This window comes from Heterocephalus glaber, unplaced genomic scaffold (genome assembly GCF_053883595.1).
Source record: "Heterocephalus glaber isolate CG9 unplaced genomic scaffold, H.glaber_assembly_v1.0 deba00001532, whole genome shotgun sequence".
NCBI classification, from domain to species: Eukaryota; Metazoa; Chordata; class Mammalia; order Rodentia; family Bathyergidae; genus Heterocephalus; species Heterocephalus glaber.
In genome coordinates this window covers 2,605,573-2,612,503 of record NW_028258330.1, presented here as the reverse complement: position 1 = coordinate 2,612,503, position 6,931 = coordinate 2,605,573, and the positions used below count along the sequence as shown (strand labels likewise).

Below are 6,931 nucleotides of genomic sequence, written 5' to 3'. Positions count from 1 at the left end.
GCTTGAAAAGTTCTAGTAAAAAAGAACAAGCAACATGGACAAACTACTGGCAGTTCCTGCCCCCAGAAATAACTGAAAATTTTATTTACCAAAAAGTCACAATAGTCCTGAAAAACAGAAAAGATCAGAGATAATGAGTGACACACTGACTGTCCACATAGGGCCATAATATTGCCCTTCCTGTGTGTGCCTGCTATGTGTGATCCCATGCACTGTGTTCCTCCAACAGACTCCAGGGGCTGAGAATGAGCCAGATGCTTTCCAAGGGCCTAAGGCCAGGCCTTGTGGCACTGTCTGAGGAGGATTCTTATGCATGTGCACTCCCTGCCTGGATAACCTTTACATTCTGCTTAGTCTATGGGTTGCACAGAATTTTAAATTTTAAACTAGGGATTTCTTATTGCAGGTGGCAGGAGTGAAGCCTCATGATAAAATACTCTCAGCTAAATTATTCTACTATTCTACAGTGGCTGAACCATATGGCACTGGCAATAACAACAAAATGAGTGAGCTTGTCTCTAATGTTGGAAGGTAGCGTTTGACTTTGAGGCTAGACACAGGCAGATGCAGATGTTCCCTGGCCCCAGGCCTTGGGGCCTCTTGGCAGCTGCAGATCTCAACTGGGACCTGTGGACTTCAGGTGTTCTTGTCCTGACCCTCAAAGTTCAGGCACTGCTGAATCTTTATTTTAAATATGAATACCTCAGCAACTCGTGTGTCCTCCTTTCAAGGGGCCATGTTAATCTTACCTGTATAGGTTCACTTTTAGCATTGTGCTGCTGAAGCAGGCACTTGGGGGTCTTTATTTAATCTCTTGAGCCAGTGAACCTTTGTCCACTTAGATGGCTGAAGGATTCCAAAGTATGAGAGTCTTTTATGAGTGTGTAAAGCAATGACAATACTGCACTGGGGAATTAATTTACGAGAAATATTTCAAAATAGTTCACTGAGGGCCGAGGATTTAGCTCAGTGGCACCGCGCCTGCCTCGAAAGCCCAAGGTCCTGAGTTCGATCCCCTGTACCGGGAAAAAAGTTCACTGATTGTCTCTCCCATACCACCTCTGCTCTGAGGATCTGGAGGTTCCTTGGAAATCAGATGAGGGTCTTCTATGCCTTGGCCCCCTAAATCAAGAGGAGAAACAAGGGCTGGGGATTTAGCTCAGTGGTTTCGCTGCCTGCTGCACAAGTGCAAGGACCCGAGTTCAATCCCCAGTACCAAAAAAACCAAAAAAGAAATAAGAGTGCTGTTTTTAGTGTTGAAATGAGTGCTGATGCAAATACTACCCTTTTATTTTTATTGATAATCTATGAATAATCTGCAAATATGGCCAGGAATGGTAAGTGCATAATAAAGTAGTTTGATATTCAGAAAACTGCTTCTAAATTATACTAACTGGTGCTTACTGGGGAGAACAGTTACTCTTCAGATGTACTATTCTTCCATTCTAAAGCTGCCTTTTATACAAAAATACTTATCTCTGTGGTAGATTTCCCTATTGTCCCTTCTCATGTTCATATTTTATAAACACATAAATCATCACATATACATGTAGTTCAACTAATTTGTAGCATAAATATCTACATGTTATTACATAGTCTTCTTACCCACAATTTTAATAGCTAGAGTATTTTGTCAGGTAATAATTTCTTTAACTATAACAATGTTTCGCTTCTCGGCCTTTTGGCTAAGATCAAGTGTACTATAACAATGTAAATGTGGATTTGATTCCATTTTTACTATTGTAAAAATGTATTTCTGTAGTGTACTTTTTATTATTTTGAACTAAGAGTAGATTCCCAGAAATTACATTTATGGGCAGAATATTTGACATTTCTTTAGTTCTTGATTAAATTGTCAAATTTCTTTCCCAATTTACAATACCACTTTACTGTTCCTTCATATGCATCCTGCTTTTTTATGGTCCTGTGAAAGTCTCCTTTTATTTACTGCAAAAAATGTGCAGGTCATCAGTTTGATGATATGCATGAAAATTTCTCCAGAGATGCTCCAAAATAAAAATGAAATTTGCACATACTTTTGGAGAATAGAAGGTAGAGAAATACGGTGTAGGATTATCACAACTCTGTGTGTGTATTTGTTAGACCTTGTGGAAAATTGGGGCTTAACATACCCAACAAATGACTGATCCTGTGCCTAAAAAATAGGCCAAACTGGCCAGATGGGAAGTAGGATAAAAATCACTTTTCTGCCATTACATGTAAGATTTCTAGTTCTTTGTCACCGCCCTGTTCTTAGGCAGGATGTCAATGGGGATGCTTGCTGCAGACAGGAGGCAAACCCCACCTCCCCTCCCACCCTAATTTCTCATCAGTTGCTCTGTATCTATTCATTTAGACTTTTGTTTCAAATACATGTATTTTCCCTTGACAATGCCATAATGACTTTTTTTGGGGTCCCTCTCTTCATCATAATCATGATGAGCACAAATGTAATGGATGTAGTCTTTCTTCATTTGAATCTCTCTTTTATTCTTCTAATTCTAAACTGCTGCTCTTCCTGAAGGAGGACTGGGCTACAAAACAATGGAATTTTCCAGACAATGTTTAGTACATAATAGTTTTAAGAGGCTTCACGTTCACAAGAGACAAATTAAGCAACGTCCCCTCATATGTAGACAACATCTGTTATACAAAGTCACTATTAATGATAATACTGGGATCTCCTTTGTGGCTGATTTTCATCCATCTGCACCACCCATAAAAGGTGCCAGCAAAGAGGACTACACATTTATCTGTCAGTTCAGAATGACTTTGGAAAACGGCACATAAACCCAAAGCAAATCTTTGCTAACCTCCAAAATTAAAGTCTCCATCAATTACAGCTAATGACTTCTTATGACCTCCTCACCACCAACTTACCATCTCCATTCAGTGTTTTATAAAATGTTCCAAATCTTAGCTGGGTGATACTGAAGAAAGCAACCCACTCAGAACTGAGCCTTACGGCACTCACCTGTGAAGGGACCCAAGAGCCCAAGAGGATCAATATGCATTGACACATCAATTGCAGGTTCTCATTCCAAAGCTTTATTTCATACAACATTCCTGCTTATATGAATAGATATGTTACTAAATAATAAAACCCCACCCCCATAGGGCTAATTAGCTGTGGCTATCATTTGATTTGATGAGCTGTCATCATTTACTTTCATATTAAACATTAAGATTCTTAAAGTCATCCAGAGAACTAGCAGGAGGGCTCCATTTTCTTTATAACTTTAAGCTATAGAAACTCTCTCTTACAATTTGGCTGATGTATTTTCTCCTCTGGGTTTCTCTGTAGATGTATGTCTTCTGGGGTAACATGTTAGTTTACCTGCTTAATGCTACTCTTATGCCTGCTAATTTTAGACTTGGGATGAGATGCTTTGGATGACAAAATAAACAAAGTCCCCTGTCCTCAGGTAGTTTTACTGACCATGGAGGAGAGGAAAAACAAATGCCTAAATGAATTAATGAAGTAAGAATGATTGAGAGGTGGTGTTCAGCGAAGGCTTCTGCTTGCATGGAGCCCAATAAGCAATGTGCATATGGAGGAAATAGTGTGCTTGGCAGAAGGAACTGCAAGAGAGAGCACAGACAGCTACCTGGCTGGGTGCTGAGGCAGGAGGAGAGGGAGATGAACACAAGGTCAGCAAGGTAGACAGTGATCATCCTGACATGGCCTTGAAGACTGTATAAAGAAGGAGGCTTTTAAGCTGGGTGAGGGATGCTGCCAGAAATTCTTGAAACAGTGGACTTCTGATCTCTGGTATATATTCACCTTGATTTGATAGCAAATTCACCTTAGTGCATAGTTTTTTACACCAGCAGAAAGATCTCTTTGAACATAAGGAAATCATAAAGTAACTGTTTCTGTACTTAAAATAATGAGGTTTCTCTAGGATACAATTTTAGTCTAGTTTATGGATTTCCAAGGGGCTCACAACTGGCTTTCAAAGAATCCATATTGGATTGGATAGCCGTCTGTTACTGTAATTAACACCCAAGACAATCAAGTTACAAAGAGAATGGGTTAATTTGGGCTCACAGTTGGGAGGGTCTGGTCCAGTGGTGGTGAACCTATGGCATGCATGCTGCAGTGGGCTGTTCGAATCATCTAAATGTTTTGCCATGACTGGTCTAGGTCATGACTGCCTGATCCTGTTGCTTTGCAAGTACATCATGGTGAGAATGAGCTGAAGAGCAAAACCATTCACGTTGTGGCTGGGAAGCAAAAATAAAGCAAGAGGGTGAGGAAGGGGCCAGTGGTTCACTGTTTCCTTTGAGGGCACCCCTGCAATGACCTGCAGTCCTCCCTTTAGGCCCTACCTCTCAAAGTGTCCACTATGTCTCAAGAAGGCCAAACTAGGGACCAAGGCTTTAACACACGGGCATTTGGGGAACATCCTGGACCCAAACTATAGTTTCACAGAATACTTGTAAAATGTTCACACATTTGTTACAAAAAATCTAAACCTTAGGAAGGCTGAGAATTGTTGGTCTAGACCAGTGGTGGTAAACGTTTTAGAGCTTTCAATGATAACAAACAACCCACTGAGGCACACATGGCATAGGTTCATCACCACTGGTCTACATGATCTTAAATTCAGTTCCATGATCCACTAAGTCCTAAATGTGGTTGGCAAAATGACAGACCTAATTGTTATAATTATCTTCTATTAATAATGTTTATTAGCTCATTTCCTTCATCATTAATCAGAAGTCAATTTTTTTCTGTCACTTCTTTTTAAAAATTTATTTTATTGGTACATTTTAGGTATACAATAAAATGACATTCATCATTGGAAACTTGCACCTTTATATAATCTCTCTTGGTTCTTATTTTTTCCCCCTTCCCCTGCCCTCCCTATTTACAAAGACTTTGTTTCCATTTTTTTTCATTTTCTCATATTAATTCCATTCCCTTCTTTCTACCCACCCCACCCCCTTCCCCTTCCCCTTTGGACCTTTTCTTCCTGTTTCACATTATCTATTATACCTTTTAGTCCTTATTTACACTTTCAGTTTCTCACACTAGAGAAACTATTCCGTATTTACACATGTGTGTCCTATTTATTTCACTTAAGAGTATTTCCTCAATGTGCATTCATTAAGCTATAAATGTCTCTAATTTCTCATTTTATTAAAAAACCCACATTTTCTTTATCCAGTCTCCAGTTATGGGGAATTGGGCTGCTTCCAAGTTTTAGCTATTATAAACTGTACCGCTCTGAACATGGGTGCACATATATCACTGTGGTATGATTTTTTTTTTTGTACTGGGGATCAAACTAGGGTCTTTGCGCTTGCACAGCAGGCAGCGAAACCACTGAGCTAAATCCCCAGCCCTGATTCTTTTAATTTTGGGGGGAAAATACCCAGCAGGGGAATAGCTGGGTCAAATGGGACTTTCAGTCCTACTTCTTTGAGGTATCTCTGTGCTGATTTCCAGTGGTTGTACCAGTCTACACTCCCAGCAGCAGTGGAGCAGTGTTCCTCTTTCCCCACACCCCTGCCAGCATTTGTTATTGGTTGATTTCCTGATAGCAGCCATTCTTTCTGGGGTGAGGTGGAATCTCAGCACTGTTTTCATTTGCATCTCTCGAATGACCAGTGATGTTGAACATTTTTTCATATGCTTATTTGCTGTTTCTACTTCTTTGAGAAATATCTGTTCATTTCAGATGCCCATTTTTGGATTGGGTCTTTAAATTAGGGAGGTCTGATTTTTTTAAGTTCTTTATAGATTCTAGATAGTAAACCTTTGTCTGAGGGACAAATTTTTTCCCACATTGTGGGTTGTCTCTTCACACTGTTGGTGGTTTCTCTTGCTGTGCAGAAGCTTTTTAGTAAGAAGAGATCCCACTTGTTGATTGTTTGTGCTAGTTCACGGGCAACTGAGGTTTTGTTCATAAAATGTTTTCCTACACCAATGTCTTCAAGAGTTCTTCCTAAACTCTCTTCCAGCCGGTTTAGTCTTTCTGTTTTAATATTTAGATCTTTAATCCATTTAGATTTTAGTTTAGTGCATGGTGAGAGATATAGGTCTAGTTTTAGTTTTTGGCAAGTTGAAACCCAATTTTTCCAGCACCACCTATTAAAGAGGCTATCTTTCCTCCAGTGAGGGTGTTTGGCTCCTTTGTCGAAGATGAGGTGGCTGAGTGTGTCTGGGGTTGTTTCTGCGTCTTCTAATCTGTTCCACTGGTCCTCAGGCCTGTTTCTTTGCCAGTACCATGCTGCTTTTATCACAGTAGCTTTGTAGTATAGTTTCAAGTTGGGGGTTGTGATACCTCCTGCCATGTCTCTGTTACCTAGAATTGCTTTTGCTATTCTGGGTCTCTTCTTGTTCCAAATGAATTTTTGGATTGTTTTCTCAAGGTCCATGAAGTATGCTGCTGGGATTTCAATTGGGATTGCATTGAATCTATATAGCAGTTTTGGAAGTATGGCCATTTTCACTATATTGATCCTTCCTACCCAGGAGCAAGGGATGTCTTTCCATTTTCTGATATCATCAGAAATCTATTTTTCAGGTCTCTTTGTCCCATCTGGTAGGTTGTGGTACACTCTTTCCTTTCTCTTTCTGTGTCCTTTGCTATCTAATGTCACTGTGGATTTCCTCCCACACACCTTGGCTTGTTTCAGTCAATAGGATGTCATGGAAGAGGATTGAGCAGAAGCTTGGACCACACTCATGAAATCTTGCTCTTTTTCTTCCACCATCCTCATGAGAAGAATGTGCCATGGCTAACCAGCTGGTGCCAGGAGGGAAATGAAAGTCACGTAGAGCAGAGCGGTCACCCTAGCCACATCCAGTGAGATTAGTTGATGCACAGACATGTGAGTGAGCCACTGAAATCAGCTCAACTGCACAGCTTCCAAAAGATGTGTGAGCTAAGAAGTACTCTTGTTGCATCTGCTGAAGTTC

At 40.2% G+C, this 6,931-nt stretch overlaps 1 non-coding gene and 1 pseudogene across 1 annotated transcript; one reads left to right on the top strand and one right to left on the bottom strand.

Moving 5' to 3' along the window:
• Nucleotides 1–687: 687 nt before the first annotated feature.
• On the bottom strand, nt 688–792 carry LOC147824617 (U6 spliceosomal RNA). Its single transcript, XR_015442108.1, has one exon. It is a non-coding gene; the product is annotated as a U6 spliceosomal RNA (small nuclear RNA).
• Nucleotides 793–1,665: 873 nt separating this feature from the next.
• Nucleotides 1,666–1,800, top strand: LOC147824616 (U2 spliceosomal RNA; annotated as a pseudogene).
• Nucleotides 1,801–6,931: the final 5,131 nt, after the last annotated feature.